Source organism: Balearica regulorum, chromosome 3 (genome assembly GCF_011004875.1).
Source record: "Balearica regulorum gibbericeps isolate bBalReg1 chromosome 3, bBalReg1.pri, whole genome shotgun sequence".
Lineage (NCBI taxonomy): Eukaryota > Metazoa > Chordata > Aves > Gruiformes > Gruidae > Balearica > Balearica regulorum.
In genome coordinates this window covers 38,156,302-38,179,821 of record NC_046186.1, presented here as the reverse complement: position 1 = coordinate 38,179,821, position 23,520 = coordinate 38,156,302, and positions in this window count along the sequence as shown.

The window sequence follows — 23,520 nt, the reverse complement described above, 5'->3', positions numbered from 1 at the left end:
CCACCCCTGTAGCCCCCCCCCCGCTACCAAAACCTTGCCACGCAAACCCAACACATTTCCAAAAAGTCTATCTCTACACTCGGTAGCAGTTTATTGTTAAAACCTGTTACTCAAATGAGAAGGAAACGATGTTGACTTCCTCCAGTGAAGCGGGCTATCAGGGCTGGAGTCAAGAATACACTAGGAAAAACAACTTGGGAAGAGGATCTGCTGTGCTCCAGGTGCTGCCGTTGTGTGCGCACCCCTCTGTCTGTGTTCCAGCTCTGCATGCTCTGACATGTAGAGAATCTGCAACAGGAGCCAAAGTGAATAACCACTTACAAGTTCATCAGAATATAACTGAGAATTTGACATGCTTAAACAGGTCAGGCTAAACTTTTAATCCTGCTTTTATTCTTTCCTTGCTCAGGAACAATGCGTATCTTTTACTTTCAAGCTACCTTCAATAGATTGCTATATGGATTTTTAAATTTTTTTTTATTAGTTTAATTTTAACAATTTAAGGTTTAGTTCTATGACCTAGAGTAAGTTCCATGTAAGTTCTACTTAGACTAAATCACTACAACCAGTAAAACTCTTCCTTCTGCAAAATAAGTCTGATTTTAGTCCTTTTTGAAGGATCAAAAGGACCCGCCTTTTGATAACTCCTTATTCCTCCAGTTCTCACTGCAGGGAGAATTATGTGAGCAGGCTTCAGCTGTCAAACTGGGATATTGTTCGTGTCCGCTTGAGATGTCTTTTCAAGGAGCAGCACTCTAGAAGTCTGATGGCAATGCTGGGAAGTTGGCAGAGCGGATTATCTGTTGGATTAGTGTTGCTCTCTGCCGTAGTGACCTGCCTCGCTGCACACAGTCCCTCTGAGCAGATGCTGAACTCAAAATCCTGGGTTTCGGGCCAACTTGGAATTTTAGTTTAGTTATAGTGTGTGGGGAAGGCACCTGGTTGGATCGCGGTGCTGGGTTCCAGGTGACATCTGCTACTGGTATCTAGGGGACTTTTAAAAGATGGCATGGGTTAGGGCGGTCACCTAGCTACGGTGGGGGAAAGGAAGGGAGAGCTGAAACATGTTTTCCCTGCTGGCTCCGAAAAGCAAAAACCCAGATCTGCAAGGAATCTGGGCCAATGTGTTCCTCACACTTCAGATGACAGTCCCACTCGTTCCTCGCTCTGCAGGCTGTGCTGCGCTGAGGTTTTGCAGCCGGTCACGGTGCCAAGGGTGTTTCCTGGTTTGCCCTGCTTCCCCGGCGGGTAAGAGTGGCTGGCTCCAGCACCCGGGACTGCAGGAGCTCTAACCGCAGAGGACTGCAAGCTGGGAGTATTTCCATGCAAAGCCTTTTTCATGAAAACATGTTAATCTGTTGAAACTGAAAGTCTTTGTAGGGAAGAGTTGAATTTGATGAATTCCCCATTTGAAAAAAAAAAAAAAAGACACATAAAAGGCTCAGCAGATTTGAGAACATATGGGGTTTGATTCTCCACTGTCTTACACATTGTGCCGTTGTTTACGATCTGACAAAGCAGATGTAAAATGCAACCTCTCTGCCTGCTTGGGATTTGCCTCCACTTAGTTACAAGTATGACTAAAAAGCCTGGTGAATCAGTTCCCTGCTTCTTTTCCTCCATGATCATTGATCCTTTGTTGCCTCCTTTTGACCACCATGACACATGTAGGTTTACATAGTCCTTCTCTACTGAACTCTTCCTCTTTGGCTTTGCCTTCCCAGCCTTCTCCTGCCTTATCTCAAGGTCTTTGCATCTTTCTGGGTTACTACATCTCAGGTGGTTTGAAAGGAATGCATGTTTAGAAATTGGAATGGGGTGGGGAGGAACAAGGAGGACAGTGAATTTTTTGTGGGGGGTCACACATTCTGTCAGCAAAGAGGAGGATTATACTTTCCCTCCCCGTTAGCACCGGTGACTACACCTGAAATACTGCATTCCATTCTGACTTAAAAATGACAGAAAGAAAGAAAGAAAGAGAAAGAAAAAGAGAAAGAAAGGAAGAAAGGAAGAAAGGAAGAAAGAAAGAAAGAAAAAGAAAGAGGCAGTAAAAGTGATTTGGAGGCTAGATGTACACTGACATCCAGAAAGATTAAATTAACTTTAAAAAGTTTGGCCAAAGGCTTGCCCGAGCAAGTGGCTACAGAAGATACCTCTGTTTCAAAGCAACCTGTAAAACTGAGTGAAGAGGGGAGCTAGTCATAGTAATTCCAGATGGGTAAAGATGATGGGGTAAAATGCAGAAAAGAAAAATGCATGCTTGGTATAAAAAATAAGCTTGCCTACACTACAGAACTGTCTCCTTAGTATACTGTATTAGTGGTAGTTTAGTGTACCTAGTTAAAGAAAGTGCTTCAGAATTCATAGTGGGCTCCCTGTGCTGTGATCAGTTGAACAAACTAGTGAAGACACGACTCTAATTCATACCTATATTTCTGCCATGCTTGAAAAGAGTCTCAAAGACCACAGCGGCAGGTGGGTGTATGTAAATCTGTATGTATTTACGTACACATACATTTACAGGGAAAATCTTTGATTTTTCCTAACCGCTTCTTGCAGCTTTGGGAATCTCTTTCCCTTAGTTCATGGTTGTCAAAACTTAGGGGTTTTGTGCAAAGAACAGACTCTCTTCTGGCACTCTCTTTCTAATAAAATTAATGTCAGGATCAAAATACCTCAGCTTTCTCTGTCCAAGTTCATATGCTTAAAAATATGCTAGTTTTAAGGATTTAATGCAATAATGAAGCATGATGCAGTCATTGAAAGTTAATGTTACTGGGTTTACCGAACTATTTTAGTATCCTTTATGGGTACTACGTGCATTTTACATTATAAAGTCTGTTGTTATTATCAGTTTGATGTCATAAACAGTTTGAGGTCTGCCCCATTAGGTTTATTATTCCTGAATATAAACTGGAAAGAACTTCAGTGCCAGAAAAAAGAGCCAAAGTCTTCTTATGGCGTTGGAGCAAAAGTCTGCCTAGTCCAGCATTTTGTCTCTTATGGTGGCCAACACAGGTTGCTGAAGAAAGACATTAAATTCCACACAGACGTGAACTCCCCAATATTTTCTTCCAACCTCCAGTGATTTGTGGCTGAGAGACTTCCCAAGTCAGAACTAGTACTTCAGTACTATGAACAGGAACAATGTTAGCCGTATTTTTTAACTTGAAAGATTTTCCCATCAAAAGATTCTCCTTTGTTAAATTATGCATCCTTACTGTTTTGAATGTGTGGGGTTTTTTTTTAAAAAAAAAAAAGTAAAACAATTAAAAGTTTACAGTATCTCTTTTCATTTTCTAGCTCTGAAAGATTTCGATCATAGGAGGCCAAAAGAACGAAAAAAATGGAAGAGAAGCAGTGGACCTAATTAATGCAGTTACATTCTGTGGCCAGACAGAGGGAGAGACATGAGAATAAAGGAGGCAAAATTTTAAAATGTTCGAATTTGTAGTTTTTGAACTACTAAGGAGAAACAGAAAACATTTGATTATTTTAAATCTATTTTTGATCTTTCTTTCCCTACAATATAAATAACAGGTGACAAGAAAAAGTGTTTGAACATTTATCTGGGATAAACTTTTTTTAGACAAATTGTAGTTACGAAATTCTCTTGTCACCTGAATATATTTATTAACAAATATTTGTTAAAAATATTTATTAAGGAATTCAAAACTTTCTGCTCTTAAAATTCAACAGATGCCCTAATGCTGACCACTTTAATTTTAGATTTCCATATATTTGTAATGCACTTCAGAACTATAATGCATGCTTGATGATGTTGAATAAACTCTTAGAAACACACTTGCACAATATACTGCAAAGTCCCGCAGATAAAGTTGTTGGGCTGTTTCTTTGTTTTATTAGGACCTCTTTGTGTCATATTCACAGAGTAAAAATGCCTTGAAGGGGGTAAAATGGCTTTCTGAAGGTCTTTCCCTTCTCTGGCTGTAGATGACCTCCATGGAAATGTGGTATGCGCATGGAGCAGAAGGTTGAAGGTTGTACTAGTTTTCAGGGTGAACTTTGGATACCCACAATTTATTTCATGGGGATTAAGGAGAGGAGAAACTGAGACTGCTCTGACTCACATTTGGGACAGAACAGTCACAGCCTACAGCACAAAGGCTCTGGGTCCCCATGTCCTTTTTCCTACTATTCATACACCAAAAAGGTAACAGGAAAAACAAGGTAAAAGAAATAACTGAAAAAGCAGCTTCCAGTTGCTGATAACCTCAAGGCAATATGAGCGCACAGATACAAGGGTTCCCCTAAGTGGAAGAAATCTCATTCTACAAGTAACACACTTTTCTGGAAGACAGAATTAAAATATTTTTGTTATGCAATGTTGAAAAAAAACCCAAACAAAACATGCCCACAGATGCATCACTTGAAACACAGCAGAGTGGGGAATCGGTGGCAGTGCCACAACTGCCAGCCCGACCCAGTCTCCAAAGGAGGTGATGCAAGACAACGTAACAAAGGTGTTCTTGCTGAGGCTTTCCTGCTTGAAGAGTTTTATGACATGAAATTAGATCCAGGCTGGCAAAAGTTGTTTCTTTTACAACTAGGCTAAAATATTCTGAAGTTCAGGATACTGATACCAAGTAAATAAACATGACATTTTAAAATTAATGTGGTGGCAGGGAAAACGGCCAGAAAGCAGTTGTTAAGATGATTAAATCATCTTTAGGCCATACAGGGAAAAAAAATATCCCAGTGAAATTTTCAGTGCTGGATATGTTTTATTGCTTCTAATATAAATTCGCTGATGGTAGTTACTGCTGTACCTGGGAACTGATCACACTGGGTGTGGAGGTCTTGGGTGTATTTAAGCTGGGCTAAATGATACTCAGCTGTGAGTGCTTTCTTGAATGGAAAACAGTTTCAGTATTTAATAGTCATTTTAATGTGAAAAAGCCAATATTTCATATTTGCAAAAATACAGGGGCATGGTTCGTTACATTTATATATTCCTATTCCAATGAATAGGAACTGCATAATACCTTGACATTTTTGAGGCTACAGGTAAAACTTTTTTTTTTTTAATTTTGCCATTCTACCATGACAGAAAAGTAGCTTGCTCACTTTTTTCCACTTTCAGTATTCCATTTATTCCTTCTAGTCAACTTGTTCTTTCTGGCATGCTTAGACAAACTGCAGACTCATGTACCTTTACAGAACTGCTGCAAGCCAGGAAACAGAACCAGATGAGAAGACAGAAGAAAAAAAAAAAACCAACAAAAAAAAAAAGGCCAGGATGCATTCATTTGTTCTTTACTGTGTTTTCAACTGAAACTCAAAAAGTTTTACAAAGATAATCATCTATTGCTTTTACATAAAGTAGAGGTAGCTTTTATATATGCCATGACAGCTGAATTTCCAGTCAGTTGGCATTTTGTCCAGCATCTGGTATCAGTTTGAAAAATGCCTTCACTTTCCCAATCTCACGTATCCAAGTCACAGTTCAGAGTCGCAAGAGAACAAAGGCAAATTCAATAGCTGGAAAAATACAAGAGAAAAAAGACTGGCCTTGGACAAGATTTCATTTAATGCTGCTAGGAGCTCCAGCGCCGGCTAGAACTGTTTTAAAAGCCTGTATTCTTCTGCTCTTCCTTCTGGAAATAACAAGTTAGTGTACCTCAAACCCAGTGGAGCCACCCAATAGAAAACAGACTATATAATGCACACACTGCCAGATGGGGTTCTTGGTAGCTGTGGCTAGACCTACAAGTATCTCAGTTAACCTGCTTGAGATAATTCTGGTATCTCTAGCCTTACAGTGAAATCGGCAGTAAAGAGAAAGGTTCTTCTAAGTTTTGTCTTCAGAAATGACTGATATTAAGAAGCCCAAGTTTCCCAGTTTCTAAGTATTTTTGATGTTTTTGAAAATTGTACCCACATTCTAGCAAACCTACCTGTTTAGTTGGCATGTAATCTGCATGGAGGGTGTTGGCACTCGGGACAATAATGCACACAGTAACGTTAACAGACATTCTGAGATGCTCTGTCCCCTCCCCCTGCCCCTTACTTTTTGAGGGCAAACAGGATTGAAAGTTGATGGAGAAAATGGTTTTGGAAAATAAATGACAGGCTGATTTTTAGCTGATCTTTAAGTTTGCATACAAGATGTATGCTTTGGAAAATACTTAAGATACAATTATACACTGATATTTTCTGAGCATATCCATCACTCTCATGGGAGATGCCTTTTCAAAACTCTCCTTCATGCATACATCTCTATGATTTTGCAGATACTTAGCATCATTCAAAAAATTCCTTTCTCCTATCTAAAGTTAATAAAGGGCTTCAGAAGCAGAGAACCAAACTTGGGTCTTCTGGAATCAATTAAAAACTTTAAGTGTCATTAACATTACTCACAATCAACAGAGCCAAAAATCTTTCTTCATTACAGCAAAGAGAAAAAACGTTGACCATGTCATCATGGACCTTTCTGGACAAGCCTTGTCTGTTTTAGTAAATTTATGACAGCGATCAAATGCAGCTTGCAACCCTTTGTCAGCCCCGTCAACTAACTCTGAGGTTTCACGGACTGCCTGAGAAGCACGCGGCTCCCTGGACAATTTGACAGCCATAACGTGGCATCCATCCCTTGCATCCCCTGAAAGCTCTGAGTGCCTCTCAGCTTCCCACCAGGATGTTCAACTCTTTTTTTTCCTCCGCTCGTTCACATACAGAGACCTACGTGGCCATAACTGACTCCTTAGCTTGTGTATGTGCCGTCTGTCCCATGAACATTTCTCAGATCACAGCTTGACTTGTCTTTTACACCCACATAGAGGTGCCTTTAATTACTTTTATATTTCAGGCTGAACAAAAGGTTTGGCATTTTCAAGGATGCTCTTAAAATCACACTCTTTTTTTCAGTGACAGCATGTTACCACCTTCCAGGAGCACAGGAGGACTGCCAGGACTATTTGCCACAGTTTCATGAGCCAAAGATTTTAGGGACTTGGTAGGCAGTAATACTTCCCTAAAATCAGATGGATCACCGAGGCTTGCGCTTTGCCTTAACTTTCAGGACTTCATTTGGTGTCTCCTAAATCTCTTTGGAAAACCCAAACAAACCCTGGCTGTATGGTGCCTGCTGATGGAACATTACTTACTTATTTATATATTTGCCCTAGGTGGTGTGTGATTATTTTTACAAAGTGTTGACCAGTGTAGAAAATGAGCCTGTTAAGTAGAGAAGGAAAACATGTTGAAAAACTCTCAAGAAAGGCTAGGACTGGCATTTTAGCCAAGATGTGCACAAGCCAGACAATGCTGTAAAGTTGTGAAAGCCACAGGTAATGTGACACTCTGCAGATGTTTTTAATGGGAGCAAAAGCTCTGTAGCAATGTTTTAATCTGATCATACAATTACTTATGTTGCAGGCTCAGAATTAAATAGGTTTCTAATTCAGATAGGACGAAGTAATTCCTAGGTTTTATAGTTGCCATTTACACTGGTAGAGATACGGAACAGGAAAGCTAGAACAATCATTTTGTTATCTCAAATCTTTTTCAGCTTTCTCAAAAGTATGTTAACTCTTCTCATTATTTCTTCCTTGGTTAAGGTCTTTGTTTCCTTCAGGTTAATTGATAATAGGCTAATGAATAATCCATCAGCATGTGAATTCCGATTCTGATTCTGTGTGAAGGTGAATTCCTTCATTCAGAAAAAAAAAAAACCACTTCAGCAAATGCTAACCTTGTTGTGGTTCCAGGCATTTAATTTATTCATTGTAAATAACTAAATTCTCAAGTCAGAGCACTTTTTAGGACTTCTATTTCTTGGTTACAGAGATATTCTCCTCCCCAGTACTCATAGTTGGTGCCTCTACAAGGTAAATTTATACTGTTTGCAGACTCATGATGAGTAGATTAGCACTACTTAACAATGCAGGTTCTATGTATAATATCAAAATATCTACTTTGGGAATGGTGAAAAAATGGAATTAGCATTTCTTGTTGCCTAAATTTTACTATTCAGTCTTTAAGGCAAACAAAAGATATAAATTAGGTTACACTTATTAAATCTCATGTTTTACCTTGCCAAATATAGTCTTAAAGAAGGTTTATTCAGTGTTCAGGCAATGCCTTTAATAGTAAAACATGAATGGGGAGAATGTATCCTGTAATTACTTTTTAATGGCAGCTTCATCTTGGAGAAAAAAAAAAGTGCTGTAATTATTTAATCTAAAAATAAAGATAATTTGCAGAAAGCAATACTGAGTGCGTGAAAAGGTCAAATGTTGAGCTTCAGAATAAAAAAGAGCTAAATATGTTAATTGTGTATAGCAGAAGTCTTTAGTTGGATTGGGAAGAGAACTAGTTTTCATTCCATTAATTAAAAAAATAACATTACCTCAAAGTTTGGAGTAGATTTGAACAGATCATCTTTTCTTTGTTTCAATTATGTTTGCTAAAGGCTGAAACTTTTTTTAAGCAAAGATGTCAAGTGAATTTTGAGAGGCATATTTTTAGTTTGTTTGGCCTTCCATTGACTTTCTGTATCTCAGTGGTTGGCTTGTTTACCTACAGTAAGAAAAGATTCCTGGTTTTGGAAAACTAACCAGTCTTATATTTATACAATCAGGCTAGTTTATATTTTTGGATTAATACAAAACTACTTTCTCACAGACCTATGCTGCCCCTGTAAATGAGCATGGGAGCATGTATATACCTCCATCTTGCATGGAAGAGAGAAGATCCATAGCAGAAAGCCTTTGGATGTGGGTATCTTGGGCAGCAACCTCAGCCACTACACAGGTTCCTTTTTTTTTTTTTTTTGTGGCAACCATTTCCTCCCTGGCAGTGACATTTGCCTACCTGAAACTGGTCCTGATGTGTAACATGGAAATGTTATTTTTTCCTATCTGTAAGTTACGTTGGACTGTTCCACGCACTGCCAGATAGCTTTGGCAATCAATGAGGTGACCGCACTCTGTGTAAGTTTGAAGTCAACCAGAATTTTTTCTTTTATTCAAAATTCATTACTTATGTTGGCTTCTTTTGCTTTCTGTACTGTTTGTTCCTTATCAACCTGCTGTAGCTGTTTCCATTTTCCACTGACTGGAAAAGGGGGAACATAACCTCCATTTTTAAGAAGGGTAAAAAGGAAGACCCAGGGAACTACAGGCCAGTCAGTCTCACCTCCGTGCCTGGCAAGATTATGGAGCAGACACTCCTGGAGACTGTGCTCAGGCACATGGAAAATAAGGAGGTGACTGGTGACAGCCAGCACGGCTTCACTAACGGCAAATCGTGCCTGACAAATTTGGTGGCCTTCTATGATGGGGTGACAGCATTGGTGGACAAGGGAAGGGCAGCTGACGTCATCTACCTGGACTTGTGCAAGGCATTTGACACTGTTCCGCATGACATCCTTGTCTCTAAATTGGAGAGACATAGATTCAATGGATGGACCACTCAGTGGATAAGGAATTGGCTGGATGGTCGCACTCAGAGTTGTTGTCAATGGCTCAATGTCCAAGTGGAGAACAGTGATGAGTGGCATTCCTCAGGGGTCAGTACTGGGACTGGCACTGTTTAACATCTTTGTTGGCAACATGGACAGTGGGATCGAGTGCACCCTCAGCAAGTTTGCTGATGACACCAAGCTGTGTGGTGTGGTCGACACGCTGAAGGGAAGGGATGCCATCCAGAGGGACCTTGATTGGCTGGAGAGATGGGCCCGTGCGAATCGCATGAAGTTCAATGGCCAAAGGCCAACTGCAAGGTCTTGCACATGGGTTGGTGCAATCCCAAGGACAACTATAGGCTGGGCGAGGAATGGATTGAAAGCAGCCCTGAGGAGAAGGACTTGGGGCTATTGATTGATGAGAAGCTCAACATGAGCCGGCAGTGTGCGCCTGCAGTCCAGAAAGCCAACCGTGTCCTGGGCTGCATCAAAAGAGGTGTGACCAGCAGGTCGAGGGAGGTGATCCTGCCCCTCTACTCCGCTCTTGTGAGACCCCACCTGGAGTACTGCGTCCAGCTCTGGGGGCCCCAGTACAGGAGAGACATGGAGCTGTTGGAGAGAGTCCAGAGGAGGGCCACGAAGATGATCCAAGGGCTGGAGCACCTCTCCTATGAGGACAGGCTGAGAGAGTTGGGATTGTTCAGCCTGGAGAAAAGGCGGCTCTGGAGAGATCTAATTGCGGCCTTCCAGTACCTGAAGGGGCCTACAGGAAAGCTGGTGAGGGACTGTTTATGAGGGAGTGTAGTGACAGGACAAGGGGTAATGGGTTTAAGCTGAAGGAGGGTCAATTTAGATTAGATGTTAGAAAGAAATTCTTCACTGTGAGGGTGGTGAGGTACTGGAACAGCTTGCCCAGAGAGGTTGTGGATGCCCCCTCCCTGGAAGCGTTTAAGACCAGGTTGGATGAGGCTTTGGGCAACGTGGTCTAGTGGAGGGTGTCCCTGCCCATGGCAGGGGGGTTGGAACTAAATGATCTTTAAGGTCCCTTCCAACCCAAACCATTCTATGATTCTATGATTCTATGACTCTGTGATTGCTTTGACTGTGTTAATATGCTGAAACCCACTATTTTTATAGGAATGGAGTATAGTTTTTTCTTTTTTGCTATACACGTCATATAAAATACCTGGTGGCCTTAGAATCACAGAGCTGCATTATGTGGATCAGAAGTAAAAAAACTGCTTTTGTTGCAAAGGGTGGAAATTATTTCAGGTGCAATGTTAAATGCAAATTATAGAATATATTATCTTGCTTACAAGGAGGTCTTTGTGTAAACACAGTAATGTGAAAATAAGGAAAAGGATTATTTTGACAGCTTAAATGACTTAGTTACTGTTTCTTTTTGAAAAGTTAGTATCTTTGAATATTTTCCACTTTTGATGAGGCAGTTTTATCATGCTCTTTTTTGCTAAAGTAACATTTCTCCAACCTCAGATATAGCTCCTATTACAGTTACAACAGACTTAATTATAGAAAGGGAGTAACTCTGCTGGGTCAGAAAGGATTTAAAATTACAGAAGCTGCTTGACTAAATTTCAAGGCTGATTCTACAAACAGCTCCATATGTTACATTTCCATTCCTAGCTGGGTCCCATGAAGTGAGCTGCACTCCAAACTGAGCACCATCTATACAGAGACATAAAGAATATCAGCCCTGTAGTTGCATTTGTATCAACTAAAATATTTCTGCTTGCCTGTTATTCACTGTAAGAGTAACAGAAATCTAGATCCGTGGGGCAGTGCTTGTTTCTCACCCCAGGAGAAAATTTTACTTTAGGAAAACAGGTAATGAATAAGAAAGGACTACAGGTACTGGTTTAAAAAAAAAAAAACAAAAAAAACAATCCACCTATCCTGTTTTGTTCCTCTGGAAGGCACTGATTTCCATAGAAGCAGAGTTAGTGCTGAGCTCTTTTAACTCATTCCTGTCCCTTACTAGTTTCTCCCTTGCATTTCTGGACTTTACTGGGAGTCTGATTAAAGCTATTCACCAGATTTCATTGCTTAGGTCACACCATTTTATGACTGATGTCATTCCTTTTTGGTACTTTGGTATCTTAAACGTGCCTACAACTTTCATGGCACTCTCATACTGCCCTTATGGACAAAGCAGCTCTTCAGCTTTTAAAAAGCTTCTGTGACAATGTGTAGAGCATGCTGGAGATGTCCAATGCTTTTCTGTAACTCACCATAAAGAGCAGCCTCTAGGCAGTGTAACATGCATTAAGTATTAATGTTTCACAGGAATCAACAGATCTATGAACCCAGCTGAATCAGTTTTTGTTATTATCGGCGTTTCTGACGGGATAGCTTCAAAACTTACATTTTGAACAAGCTGACAGTTCCAACCTTGTGCAATTTTTTTTTCCTTCTTTCATTTTTATCTAAATACCTCATAAGGAATATTAGGATTTATGTGTTTATCTTATTTTAGACAATTAAAATGTTGATATAATTAGACATGGAAGACAGATCTAATGGAAAACAAAAAAGTATTCTGTGGTAAAATGGCTTGTGAAGGGGTTATAGCTGTAGTAGAGCTTTGAGTCAGCCCTGTTTGCATAGCTGCACATAGAAAGTCTGACAAGCATTGGTGTATAAAATTATATTACAAGCTGTATATATGTATGTCTGGACTATGCACAAACACTATCAATACCTACTGCTGCATGATTTTAGTACACATATTGGTAAAAAAAGACCAGGTAGACATGTTACAGAGTCACAGACCTGAACTTTTTCCAGCAGCTGTAGTCTTATGGGGGGTGTCATGTCCCCCAGGAGGCAAAGGACCGCAAAGGAATGCTCTCCTCTCTCCTCATGCAGGCGGCACGGGCAGCTGTTGAGAGTCTGTCTTCCTTATTCAGAAGCATTAATCTTTTCAGTACTCCTCTTGCAGCGTGAGAGATGCACTGGGAGTATTCTCTCTTGCGTTGAGAGAATTACCTCCCTATGAGTTTTTCAGGTGCACGAGGCAGAAGCCTAGCGTTTCAGCTATATTGTTATAGGCATTGCGGTGCTTGCTGTCCATAGGTAAATACTGATTACTGATAAATGCCATGTAAGCATGCTATAGAATGAATCACTACTGTTTGTTAGGGTGACCGAGCACTCTATTGAAGGTAACAGGATGACATTGGTTCCTATGCTTTCAGGAAAAACTCCTGAAAATATTTTTATGGACTTTCTTCCATTACATACCTACATTTTAGGATCTGACAAAAGCAATCCTAGGTGAAGTGTCTGAGTTTTTTTTTCCTGCTTCCTTGACTGATAGGAGAATAATAGTTTTATCTTCTGCTGTCCTAGGCAGCTGGTAATTCCTATTCTCCTTTTCTCTCTAGATTGTTTTTTCCTTTTGCAGGACAGATTGGAACCACAGACCTAATCTTCTCCTACTTTATATCCTATGCAGCCACTTACAGGTGTGTGCATACTGTCACCTTACCAAAATGGCAATGCTTTACAGAGATATAAATTAGAAAGTACGAGCAGTACAAGCAATATAAAGAGCAAGATAGGAGATAATCAAGTCCCAGGGAGAGAGAGAAACTATGTTTAAGTCTTATACCATCTGGACACAACTTTTTGAGAGTGCTTATGAGTTTAAAATATCTGTAGGTGCTGAGGCATCTGAAGGTTCAGCGGCATATGCCATTTTTATGCAAGGAGCAGCTGAGTCCCAGATCAGAGATTTACTAACTGTTAAAGGGAGATACTCCTTAAGAGACTGGAGCAGACAGATTAAGCTTCTTTTCAGAAGCTGCCTTTATAAAAGTTTTCTGTTATTTTCTTCTCCTCCAGCCTGTCCTTTGCATAAAGCTATGCCAGCTTTGGTGTTTGGCTATTTGTGAGGGCAGAGAAAATACGGTTGTGCAAGGATATTGGCTGTACTGATAATACAGAACTCTTTGTTGGAAGGAGTTGAGAAAAAGCTGTCTGTAATCTGCTCAAAACGAAAAAAGCCGAGCACAAAGCTTGAAGTTATATAAAAGCAGGCTGCAGAAAGAAAAGGACCCTGAGGAGGGCTTGTAACAGCAATGTCCCACAGAGTAACCAGTGAATCATCACATTGACTGCATGATATCATTAAACCCCATCTATTTGGACCTGTTTATTATAAAAGTTGTGTATTGTGTCTCTTCTCTTTCACAGCTGGGCAACACCAGTCACTTGAAAATTCCTTAATGGGTCTCTGATCTCAGAATACCACCTCTGAGTATCTTTTGCCCCTGCCTTGCTTCTATGTGCTTTGGTGGAAGGATAGCATAATTTCACTTAGTATAAAATGCGCCTGCGCTGGTAAGAACATAATAAAGGTTTTGTTGTGCTGCTGTATAGCTGAGCCAAGACATAAGACAATGCTGAGGTGAGACATTGCTGCAAACTCTTTACTAAGGCAACTAAAACATAGACAAAAATAATTTCTCACAGGTCAGCTCATTAAAGATGCTACTGAAGTATGGGGAAAAACAGGCTCCTGAGTTACTTTTTTCCTTTCCTTTTTTTTTGGGACCTGAACCAAATTTGTTTAATGAGCTTTGGCATGAAAAATTATCTTTCTTTCTTTCTTCCTACTATTTTATATAAAAATAGAGCTGAGGGAGCAAGGGAGAGTACCTGGCAAACAAATGGGTATGTTCAGAGAGAAACGACCATTAGTGGGGACTAAAAAGTGGCAAAATAGCTCTTCCTACTCTCCCCAACCCCTTCCTTGAGATAAAGCAAATGTCAGGGCACAGCGGGGCTGGGGGCCGGAGTGGCAGGGGCTGCCCCGGGGCAGCCAGAGATCCCACTGCCCCAGCCAGTGAGCAGGGCAGGCCCCCGGGGCTTTCTTAACCGCGTCATCGGTGGGTGAACCGATACCCAGCGCCTACAGCTCAGAGTTGCCTCAGGTCTTTTTTTTTAAAAAAAAAACCATTTTCATCTGTGAATTTTTTCTTACCTAATCTTTTTCTGTACTATTTTGCAGGACAAGGAGTCTGTGCTCTTGATACCTATTACATTTACATTGTTATTATGTGAAGCAGCTGAAATGGAATTAGTATGGTGAGCTGACTTGGAGCTTCCTGGCCGTCATAGTGATTTTGAAGTATTTTACCACTTATCTGGAAAATGTTACATACCTCTGCTAAAACATCCATTTGTGGTCTGGGCAGTATTATGCTAGTATTCCAGTGTTATTGCTGATAAGAAAGGTGTCGGAAGGGTGCTGTGAGCTGTGTAACAGACTACGGTGCATTCCGTGATGTTTTCTTTGTTGGCAAGGCTGGCCCACGAAATTCCTGCCTCTCCATCCTATCCTCTGCCCTAGACATTCATTCCCATGTCTGTGCTGCAGTTTGCTCAGCTGTGCTCAGGCAGGTTTGTGAGGCTCTGCTGAAAAAAAGATCTGGTCTGATTTGGGTTAAAAAGAGGAGTATTTTTAAAATCCACATCACTTCAGGATGTAATGTAGATTGAGCGATGTGGGTCTACAGTATTGTCACTGACCTGAGCAAATACCAGCTTGGTAAAAACTTAATCCAATCCTGCATGTAAGCTGCCCTCATAGATTTATTCTGTGTAAAAAAAGATTTTAAAAAGCACCAAGCTGGTAAGACTGTTTTTCAAAAAGTGGCAAAAACATGTTCTGGAAGCAATTTACTGGTGGCCAAACTCTGAAGCAGCAACAGCTATGGAAGATGTATTCACAGTAAAAAAAGACTTTGAAGAATGAATGAATGTCTCTGCATTTTTAACATCTTTTTGAATTTCAAATACTATAGGTTTTATTTAATTTTTTGAAGTACTGAACATTTGCTGAATTGACACTTACAGATTCTGAGCACAAGGTCTTTTATTTCCCTTCCAAATGATGCCAAATTAAAACAGCCTCCTGTTTGCTCAAAACGGCATCGGAATTACAGCAGTGTCACTGTCTCTCAGTCGGGACTTCAGGTCAGTCTCCCTGTTCTGCTAGCCTGTCTGAACCTGGAAATAGTCCCGCTGCCTGCAGGTACCCTGGCAGGAGCCGAGCAATATTTAGCACAAGGATAGCTGTTCAGATAACCACCAGAACAAACAAATGTGGGAGCGTGTGGACACATTCTGCTTCAGAACTGCACATGACTAAGGGACGATTTCAGTTTCCAAGGTCTGGAAATAGGCTTGCAAATTTGCTCTAGTCCCAATCAAATAGCTGGATGGAGTCCTCCTACTCCACACAGTATCTTCAGGGTGATGGGAGACTTCTTTTTTTGTTCCCGATTGGGAAAAGAAGGGGGAAGAATGGTCCATCTTATGGGTTCCTTTTTCTCCCAGCTGTTGGCTATTAGCTGTCTTTCATGTGAGAACGAATAGATGTTTCTCAGCCGAGCAAGGAAAGCATATATTCCCAGAGAAGGGGACCTTGGCAAAACTAGGGAAGAACTAGTATTTTTTCCTGGCCAAATTAAACAGAAATCTCATATGCCACCTTCTCTCCCTAATTTTGATTCTGTAATATTTGAATAGGCTTGTGATTGGGTGAAAGAAATTCACTCTGTCTCTAAATGGTACCATAACTATTTAAAACATACAAAATTAACTCATTTACTTGCAATACTCTGAAAAGATTATTCCCTGGTTCTACTTCAGGAAACTATACCATATTTGCTAGAAATTTTAGCTTCTTCAGTTGTATTTTCCCCTCATGTTTTAAGAATAAGGCTTTCCAAAATGCTACTAACAAATATATCTTGCCATTTTTTTCATTTGTTTTTCCTGAATGCCTTTGGAGAGGCAGTATGAAGGGAGAACAAATGTGTCTCCACAGTGTCATCTAGTGGAGAAATACATATGAGGCCCTTCGGAGAGCAGCAGCTGAGCTGGACACCTAGCCAGCACATTCTTTTACGCACTGATTAATGACCAATCCACAGATTTGTACTTTTTTCTGGAAGGCCTCTCTGCAGGCAGCTTGAAGACTTTTTCCATCCAGAACAGATGAGAGAGTGTTTGTAGGAGTTTGCACAGGAGATGATGAGTCCATCTGCGCTGCTCTGAGGAAAGAGGTCCATGCTTTTAGTTCAGTTGCTAGGAAAGATTTGCCCTTTGCACACCTAACAATGTTACCTGTGTAGTGAAACCATAAAGGGAGATAAAGAAGTTTCCTTTAAGCTAGCCTGACACAGAAAGTCAAACTACATGAGCATAAGGACTATGAATTTTTGCTTTGTAGGGAACTGGTATACTGAGTGGAGAAGAACGTTGTCTTGGTTAGCAGAGCTAATAGGAACTATTCAACCACCAGGATATTTTAAAAAAGACAGGAAAAAAAAATCATTTTTTTTTCTTTTTCTGTTTTCCAAATAGCTTTGCTTATGTTTGTGCTACTGTGCTCTGGTATATTCACTACATCATTGCAAAAATCCAGCCTACTAGTCATGAAGATGTGGATCATCATCTTGATTTGTCATCTGGCAGCATGAGATGTATCCTCTCAGTCAGAAGAGGAGAGAGGAGCATACCTATGGACAGCACACGTGGTTGCCCAGCAGCACTGAAGAGTTTAGAATGAATGTAAATATAGGACCCGGCTTGATTCTTGAGGGCAAACTTTTATGAAAATGAGATACAGTAAGTACAGTAAAATGAGTGCAGTGAGATATGCTACAATTGTATTCCGTGGGCTCCCTTTTTTCGAGGTCTTAAGTCTCAGGTGCTAGACCCAGGTCATTAAATTTACTGTCCATTTAGAAAAGAAAGCAAAAGAGAGCTGAGTGAGTTTAGTACTACTGTTGTTCAATCCATGCTGTCTCATGGGCATTTATGACCTTTTGGCCTCCAATTCTATTAAAACATCCCTTTCTACCTGCAGTCTGATACTAGGTGTTCACACTGCAGCAACCAGTGCTGGTAGAGGAGACGGAAGTCCACTTCAGTCTTCACAACTGGAAGTAAAAAAAATTTAAATACCTAATTAGAAACAATTATATCAAACTTGAGATTACTTTATCAAAATTTACAAATCAGCAGAGTGTATGAAATCCATCAAACATTATGCATCCTCATTGTGAAACCAGAACAAATCATACAAATGATCATTTCTGTCACGACTGCTAATCAACCACACCACCTAATTTTATTTTCGATAAACACTGAATAGCGTATGAAGATGCAGTTTTTTATAATGGAAGAATGCTCATAAATCTTCAGTATCCTTAAAGGCTATGACTGGAGTTCTATGGTGATAGGTCATAGAAGAATAGTATTCATTAGAATGGCAGTTCATAGATAAGCTGCTGCTTGGCCTTTGCTATTAGAATCTTTAGTGGAAACTCAGATGTATACAAGTTGCTAGAATTAATGTTGAAAGCTATTAATCAAAAATCCCTAAAGCTTTTCTTTCTAAAAAATATTCTATAAATTTCCTGATGTATTCTGTCTGGAATACAATGTACATATGCACAATCTTTTTAAAGCTGGGTAGGTTGGAATAACTTGAGAGGAAAAATGAATCTTTTTAGATTTTAAGTGGGTTTTTTCCCCCTTACAATTTGAGTATCTTTGTTTTTAAAACTGTAGAAAAAGAGACTCTACTCATACCTTTTATAGTTTCACTTGCACGTTCATTTGTATTTTCATCATACACTAAACCAAAACTGAATCTCAAATTTTAAGTACTGAAATATTTACCATTTCTTATACAGCCTGTCATTCATAGGTTTCAACACACCTTAGATAGCCCTATTTCCCCGTTTTGCAGGGGAGTCAATGACCAGCTTCATACAAGGGACTATTTAAAGCAGGTAAGTTAAGTTCCTGTTTTCAGCAGTCCTACTAGAGGAGCTTATTCTGATTCTGCATGGAGACAGACCGTGCTGGGGGTGAGGAATGCCTGACACGATATCGAGCGAGTCCCTGGCACAGCTGAGCCTAGCTCAGGAGAACTGCTTTGAGTCCTGAGCCTGCACTCGACAAGCTTCAGGCGTGAAGAAAACAGCAGTGCCGCAGTTTTTGTTGCAGAATTACTCTGCTAAGCCTGCGAGCTGCTAACCAAACAATACTGTGGTGTCATGTGAGTGTCAGAAGACTTTTTCGACTGTAGATGGCACTGCAAGGTAAGTGCAAAGGTGCATCTACTAGCTGTGGAGATTTTATTCTCTTGAGGTTTTCTATCTCCCAAACACTCTGAAATCAGTGTTCGGAAGGTTAAAAAACCTCGAGAGGTTTTTAAGGCCCAGAGGAGACCTAGAAAGAAGTAAGGTAAGGCCCAGGAGACCTGTCTGGAAGTGATGTAAAGACAATGCCACGCTATCTTTGCCAACAAACCATTTAATGCATGGCTATGCCATTTTGGAACACCTCCCACAACAGTGGTGGGTCACTGCAGAGACGGACAGGCGTGGTGACTCTGGCTGCTCCTGGCATCCCTGGGTCACACAGCTGGAGCAAGACACCCCTGGTGCCACTTCAGCTGGGCCACGACCTCCTGCAGAGAGCACACTGGAAGACTCAGAGGGACAGGCTGCGTCCCATCGTGCCCGGTGCTGTGAAGTGCATCCTGACCCACAACGCTTTGCATGGCACGTGGCAGTAGCTGGGCACCCTCTGCCACCCAGAGTGAGTGCAGCTGGACCCTACCACCAGCAGTTTTAGGGATGCTGCTGCCAGTGTGCCTGGCTCTGAGTGCCAGATGAGCGTGTCAGATGCCTTGTTCAGGGATGGCACCAACATAGCTCAAATAGCTGCATCTGGGCACGCCATGGCCAGAAAAAAAATCAGCTGTACTATAAACTGGATGTTTACCTACTCTTTACAAAAAGTTTTTTTTAAAATAGGACCCTCTTGTTTCCTATCATCAGATTAAGGCAAGAAAGGCAGTCCCTCTCTGTTACCACAAGTTCAGAAGTTATAAACAGATCCTCCGTGCCTCCTAACCAGCATGATCTTGTCTCTCCCCCGTGCATGAGACGGCCACAAGACCACCAGCGTTATTTACAATGGCTACAGAGTCTGAGATGTGGGCTGGAAAGGGCTTAGGAAGCCCAGGAGAACATCCTTGATCCTTATGTCATCCATCCTCTCCCCTCCAGAGGAGGCTGATGTGCTGAGGTAGCCTGCAGCCTTGTGCCTTCTATTCAGGGAGATCGGGGTGGAAGATGTGCAGGATAGACAGATTACAAATTGAATTTTCTCACTGTGCTTACACAATAAACTTCCCACAAAATAACACTTTGTTTAAAATTACTCTTCTGCAAAATATTTAACATCACAACAGATAACATCCACTTCACATGTACTGCAGTTTCTGATTGTATTAAAGACTATACTCCAGTCACTGCAAGTAGTTGTCCCTTGAACAGTTCCCACAACTGATTTACTGCCATTATATGTACGTTGTGCCCTTGTCCACAAGTTTTTGCAAAACTTTTTTTTTGTAAAATATGGCAATTCTGTACAAAGGTGGGACAATGCTTTCTCATCACATACACTTCCTATCACTGGTGACAAACTATCCTTTTTGGGTGTCTGGACTATAATAACAGAAAATATACCTTGGACATCAGAAATGCTCCCGAGGTCTAATAAGACAAATTAGAAATCTTATGAGTTAAAGAAGAGATGTCAGAGTATCTGCCAGGACACGGCTACATGAAAGTGTTCCCAATCTTGTGAGATGAACAACCTGCTTTGCTGAAGCCATGGTTCGTTGAGTCAAAGCTCATGGGTGCCCACTGCATCTCCATTTCCTAGTTTACCTTCACAGGGGAACTCTCAGTAGAGTGAGCAGGCTTCAGGGAGCCCCCATCCTCCTTTCCATGCTGTTTGATCCTCGGACTTCTGCTCCACATTCTTCTCAGATGGTATTGGTATATAGAATTGACTAACCCGGTCTCTTTGAGTAAGAGGAGAGGCTTTCTTAAAGCAAGATGCGTATATTTTTAATAAATCTGGAGATATTTTACTGGTGTAAAAATGCTTCTTTTGAGTGTATGGCTATCTGATAAATAAATAGTAGTCTTGGGTTTTTTTGCAAGCCTTCCCTGCTAAGAGGTGTTACACTTTTAATTCTGTATTACAAATTTCCCAGTATTTTATAATCTTTTTTTTTTTCAAGTTTATAAAAGAGAAAGATCATGAAGAACTTATTTAGTATCTGCAGAAGGTAAGCCTGGAGCAGATTAAGTTTTTCTTCAGCAGAGAGTATTACTGCTGCCAATAAGAATTATTACTCAAGGCTCCAGAGGACACTGGTAATAATTAGGCTAGCTAAGGCACATGCATAGAAATGTGAAGGAGGAAATCTGTCACTTGACACTTAGTATAGCTGAAAAGGTAAAAAATTCATTATTTTCATTTTTGAAATAAAACCCGAACTTTTTGTTACTGCCTGATAAAAGTAATTACCATCTTTTTTCAACATTCAGAATCAATTTCAGAAATCTGTTAAGAGATCATTACAGTGATAGCATAAAGTGCAGACTGCATTTTTTCCTTACTCTTACTTACATCTTCTCCTCTAATTCCTCCATTAGCCTAAGTCTGGTGCAGCAGACAAGGCATGGAACTGTACCTCAATATTTCTGCAGACTACTCTGGATGGATAGATAGGATCCATACGTCACCACAAAGCTGCCTAATGGGGTTGGGAAATACTAGCTGTCAAGCTTAGCATAAGTGTTGGCATAACTAACTTTGCGTAAGTGGCTGAATTTGCCAAAACGGTATGCCACGAGCAATGAACTTTCACCTAGATATACTGAACTTTTGCTAAATTCTTGCCTAGGTAAGTAAAAGAAGGCCCCAGAGCTGGTTTAAATTAGAAGATAAGGAGGCTATAACCATCAGCAGAGGCAGCAACCATAGAGGTAAGAAGCACAAAGACAAAGAAAGGACCCAATGAAGAACAGGAAGATCCCACACCCTAATATTTTTACTGGTCCAAACTGTTGCATGAGGGAAGGGAAACTTAGATGGTAAAGGTATAATTCCAGGGATTTCTTTTTTCAGTGTCCCTCTGGGTGGCAGAGGCACCCAGCTCAAGCTGTTCCAACTGCTGCACCACCCAAATAAATTATCTCAGGGGATTTAGAGCCTGGAACTCTGCTGTGAGAAACCCAGGGTGAGGAAACTTCCTTAATGTAGTATCCTCCTGATAGGCTAGATTTATCTCCCCTTACCTTAAATGAGTATACGCATTTGGAGCACAGTCAATCTATAACCCTTCAACACTCAATGAATAGAGATGCATACTAAGACAAAAAATATGCTCTGTAGGCTAACTAAGCCTCTCAAAATTGATGTTTCTCTTCAAACTCTGAAGATGGGTAAGTATACTGGTGTTCCTTAAGTGCTGCTCTTTCAATTTTTTTGAGGGATTTTTGACTTAAAATCTAGAGCTGCTATAAAAAGTAACAATGGCAGTCAGAGACACACTTTTTTCCTATAAGACAATTACACGTTTATTTATGATAATTCAGACTTTTTCACCACAGACTTAAAAATAAAAAAAATGAACAGTTCCTAACTGTCATGCACGTACTACATGCTTCATGAACTCACAAATCTGGCTGTTGGACTACCCAATTAAAAAAGACTCTTCAGTGACTTGTTACTGGCTTTTCATCTCCACTGCCTGCAATTTCTTCTGCAAGGCTTAAAATAGTATATTTTTCCGCAACCACGTTGTCATTTTCCACTGGTAAAAAAACAAAACAAAACTAGTAATTTAAACAGATGCTCAAGTTAACCTGTTCGAGCTATTTTTGTTTTACAATGTTACCTTATCACCTCAACATATCCCTGCAAATCGAACTATATCTTCCTGATTCTGTGAATGGTATTCAGTATTTGGCTGCTTTTGCAGAGGCAGCACGAGATAGCAGAAATTTCTATTACAGACCTATGAGCTGGGGACAATTAGAAAAGCCTGAACAATAAACAATAGGTAGCTAATATCTTATTTTTCCATGAAAACATTACAAGTTCTGCAAAGGAGATCAGACTCTTGCACAGAAACCCACTAAAAGCCTTTGATTATTCTGTCAAGGTTTTGGCTGACTCAAACTCTATCAGGTCCTACTCATGACTTAGTATTATTTTCCAACTTTTCTGTGTCCTTCCCATAGTTTTCTGTTCTTTACAGTATTATTTTCTGTGAAAGACCTGAGGGGCAGCCCAGCTTCTTAGAAATTATTTTTCTCGTCTAGAATCTGTTCATGTTGTCTTGGGCCTTGTTCTACTTTAAGCCTCTTGATCTTTCCACTGTGCTGTTTACCCCTCCAAAGGATGCCTGTCCCAGCTATTCAGTTGAATTCATTACTGGACAACAAAGCATTGTTCATGACTGACTTCAGCTGTATTTGGACCTCCTTATCTCCCCAGATGGTCATTACTGTTCTTAGGCCAGCTGGCAGCATACTTGGAGCGAGGCCACCTCTGAGGTATGCTTAGGACTGAAGCAGAAACTATCACTAGGAAAAGAATGCATAAATAAATTTCACATGGCATGCAGGGTTAGTTACAGTGGCGAATGACTGCTAGCAAACCAAACATTTATACAGTGAAATACAGAAAGCAGCTTGCACAATTCACATTAATTGGGTCAGATGGCATGGGTAAAAATGCTTGAGATTCACCTACATGCTACTTCTACTCAATCTTCCCCAAATTGAACTGGTGCTGAAGAACACACATGATTTTTTTTTTCAACTTCAAATGTTTTGTTGTTTAAAAAAATAGCTAGGTTGTTTTTAAAATCTTTTAATGCTTGCACCACACAGGGGATAAAACTGTGGTTCTAAAGAAATACATAGAAGCACTGACCTTTGACATTAATACATCATTAATATATTTCCATATGTTGGAAAAAGCGATGTGTGACTTTTTTAGTCTATATTTTACATCAGGTACTGCTTGTCTTGGTTCCCAGTATCCCACTCTAAAATGTTACACTCTAATCCCATTCCAGACTAATCGGTAATCAGTGCCACCTATTACATTACCCAAGGCATCAATGAAAAAGAATTTAATTGACCCCTCATGGAGTTTGCCTGAAACACACATTA